Source organism: Xylocopa sonorina, chromosome 7 (assembly GCF_050948175.1).
Source record: "Xylocopa sonorina isolate GNS202 chromosome 7, iyXylSono1_principal, whole genome shotgun sequence".
NCBI classification, from domain to species: Eukaryota; Metazoa; Arthropoda; class Insecta; order Hymenoptera; family Apidae; genus Xylocopa; species Xylocopa sonorina.
Window position 1 is genome coordinate 4,177,695 of NC_135199.1, and position 3,771 is coordinate 4,181,465.

General features: G+C 40.2%; 1 long non-coding RNA gene across 1 annotated transcript; it reads left to right on the forward strand.

Annotated features, from left to right (window-relative positions):
* On the forward strand, positions 1 to 354 carry LOC143425650 (uncharacterized). Its single transcript, XR_013102059.1, has 2 exons — positions 1 to 84; positions 171 to 354. It is a non-coding gene; the product is annotated as an uncharacterized LOC143425650 (long non-coding RNA).
* The last annotated feature ends 3,417 nt before the right edge of the window (positions 355 to 3,771 follow it).

The following is a 3,771-nucleotide window of genomic DNA, read 5'->3' on the forward strand; positions in this document are numbered from 1 at the left end:
ATGGAGTACTTCAAATCTTTCTTGCAAGTGATTGGACTGTTGGAGCCTAGCAAGGTGGACTTCATCACTGAACTTCCGCCAGAGGTATCGCAGTTGATCTTGCGTAAGTTGGATCCTGAGACCCTGTTGTGTGCAGCGCAGGTATCACGGAAGTGGTTCAACGTTTGCAGGTCAGACTGGAATCTGAGACGGTCTGTCAAGCAACACAATCAACGAAGAAGACAGCAAATGAAGGAAGCGTTCTTGGGGAAAGAATCACCAGTACCAGTGAAGATCGAGGCGCCGAGCAAGGTAATTGGACTGAGAAGGAAGCATCAGAGTATACCGCGTGCAAGATTTGAGGCTGCTGAAGTATTCGGGACTAGAAGATGTTCGAAGAGAGCACCAGAGTTTACTAGGGTAAGCCGTTCTTCGGTTGTAAGATTTCATAAGTCTATTAGAATATAGTTATATAAGATGGAATAAATTGTTTTTCGACTTGTTTTGCATACGATATAATTGCGAAATGTTATAATTAGCTTGGTAATAAGAAGTAACATACAATTTTAGTTTAAGTAAATAATAAGTTGTTTAAATTATAAGTAGTAGTCTTGGCGCCAAGAACATATTGTAGATATGTACATTATTAAGTATGGAGTTTCAGAAATTGGATTCGAACTGTATCATATTCCATGTACTTGTACAGCAGATATTCTCCTACAGACCACTTCTGATTAATTGCATCACTTACGAAGGTGCTCAGGAGTTGTGTGATCGCATTGCTGCAATTCGACTTCGCCTAGAGCATGCTATCGATTGTAATTTCGAGAGTCTCAGGTATGCAAGTGGATTCAATTCGGTACTCCAAGGGGAGCCTGTAATGACACGTAGTAATAGATGTTTGCAATCAATTATTTCTAATGGCAAAGATTGTTCGTTTGAATAAATATTATAAATTGGTTCATAAAATGTCTTCTTGTTTGTGGTAGATAATTATAGGATTGCGCAACGGCGAACGTTTTAAATGAAAAACAAAGCCCTCAAGATAATCGCATAATTTATATTTGTATATACAGTCACTTTACAACGCATACTTTTGTTATACAGTGTAGCTCACAAATATATTAGGTCAGCGAACGGCGAATGGTCGCAGTAAAGACGGTATCAAAGTAAAAAAACTAATAATTCAGACGATCGGCCTGCCGCGATGAGTGTCCTCCGTGCGAAACAAACGCTGAACGGTGTGTCGCGCGCGTCAATCGAATTCTCGATGGCGCGCCTTGCTTCCTCTCATCGAGCTCATCGTGTCAATCGAGTCACCCGTTTCGAAAACTCCCATGGATTGCGGTGAACAAGTTTCTCGGGACAAGGAAAGCTTTAGAGGGAAAAACATCGATCCTGTGATCTCTATCTAGATTGGCAGTCGTTTTCAGGCATGGATTGAAATTTTTCCTCGCTCCTTCGCTTTTCGCGCGATCCTGTTCTCCGATCGCATCGTGCATCGTGAAATTTCCTCGTCCAACAACTACTCAAGCGGATACAGCGATATCTTTATTCGTTCATTTTGTACCGTTTCGTTGATTACATATTACATATGCGTTTCCTATTTTTTTTTTCTTTTCCTTTACAACAACATGCTTAGTTTAACGTCGGATACACCGGCGATCCATAGAAACGCAACAAATTATGCATGGATCAACTGCAATTGAAGTGTAGTACTTCAACAATTCTGTGGCGAAAAAGAAAACCAATTTCTATACGATAGTTTATGGGTACTTTATTATTTTTTTTTATCTCTCAATTTGTTTAGGCCAATTTCTCATTTATCGTCCTCGTTTATTGAACCACAGAATTTTCCGTTCAGTTGACGAGAATTGACGAGGTGAAGCTAACAGCACGCGAAATTTTAGAATATTTTTCATCTCCTCTCTGGTTCTTCGTTACAAGTTTTCACGATGCAACATTCTCGATGCAACAAGAAATGATCTTCAGTCGAAATTTAACAGTTAACGTATAACACGTACACAAGATAACTAAAAAATACAGATTCTTTTTCCTTAACGCGCTTACAAATTTAAATATATTCAATAGAAATATAATTATTATAATATGTTTCGAATATAAGTTCCCATTTTTTTTTCCATAAAATACGATACTCTCGTGAAAGCAACGTCGACGACGATCGAAGCGGATGATTTGCTCTCGCCATGAGCAGATATTGCGTAAGTAGTACAGGTAAACGCGACCGGTACATTGAAACATTTTTCTTTTCATTGCCTTTGAAAAAAGACGTATTACTGGCCACAAATTCGTTTCGATATGTTAAACGGCGATATTCGTTGGAAGAATACAAAGAATCACATCTCAAGAGGGAGGATATGTGACGATATTGCTCGTGATCATTCGGATTCTTACTAACGAGGAACAATTTACGCATAGTCAAGGCTTCGTTAATTGCGAATAAAACGTTTTCCCGTTAATTTTTATTTATGCTTTTTTTTTTGTTTTTCTTTACGTAAACCGATCGCACAATAGATCGACGGATATGAAACGGATACAATTACCTCGAAACGTTGCAATTATACCGGGAAAGGGGACAGCGGTTCCTTTATAAAAATTGTATAAGCGTGCGCCATTTGAACGGTCGAACGTAATAAAAAGGTTCGTTTAAAAAACGTTCAGCGATTAATCGTAGCGGTGGGGTCGAGATCGACGTTTACGAGCTCCTCTCGAGCGATTAAGCAGAAAAAAAATGTTTGGTCGATCCATCCTCGGTCGTTTTCCTCCGTCGTTTTCTCTCTTAGAACCGCGTAAACATTTTTCTAACGTCGAACATTTCCAGACAGAAATGGTCAGTATTTATTTACACGTCGATCAACGTTACGTCGCGCGTCTGACGAATTATTATAAATATAAAAACTTATGCACGTCAAAGATATGTATTGTGTCGCGCGCTTAGACTCTATTAAATTACGTTTACGCAAAATGGTGCACTCTGGAAATGAAACGTCAATCTCAAACATCTTAGAATATCCTCCTCTCATCCTCGACCGCTTGATATACATATTTATTCGGGTAGAAGTAATTAATTCGTTTTGTGAGCGCTTAAAAATGAAAACTCTCATTCCTCATTGAACTGTGCGACGCTGGAAACGTTCGACGAGGCGAACTGAAAGTATTCTCCGATAGCGTCTCTCTCCGCGACAGATCGGCGGCGCGCCGTTTAAACGATCGAACTTAGGCTCCCTTCAACGCTTCGCCGCGATCGTTAACGAGCAGGGGAAGAACACGTTGACGCGGACTGATTTTGCCGCGAGCGACGGAGGGGAAAAAAGAAAACGAAGATATTCGTCGAGAAAGGCTGATTCTCGATGAACCATTACGATTACAATTAGGTCGTCTTGACGAATTCATTTTAGGTCCAACGCGTGCAGTCGCGCCCGTGGCGCGTTCACGCGAGCTTGCGGCACGCGATAACGAAACGATAATCAAACCGTAGATCCAGCGTATGTTAATTATATTTACAAGTAGTGTATATCTCGAAACGGTAACCACGTCTCTCTTTTTTTTTTCACGCATACGTCAGCTTTCATTCAGACACTCCTTCTCGTTTATCGTTCGATTACACACAAGGGGCGTTTTCATCAAGATGATTTCTTTCCTCGTCGATTTCGGAGATCGAATCGTACCTCGTCGATTAAAGGTTGAAGTAGAATGAATTTTAATTGAAAGTCTAGTATTCGACAAAACATCAAGAACTAACAGCGCACGAACATTTACCCGTTCCACTCT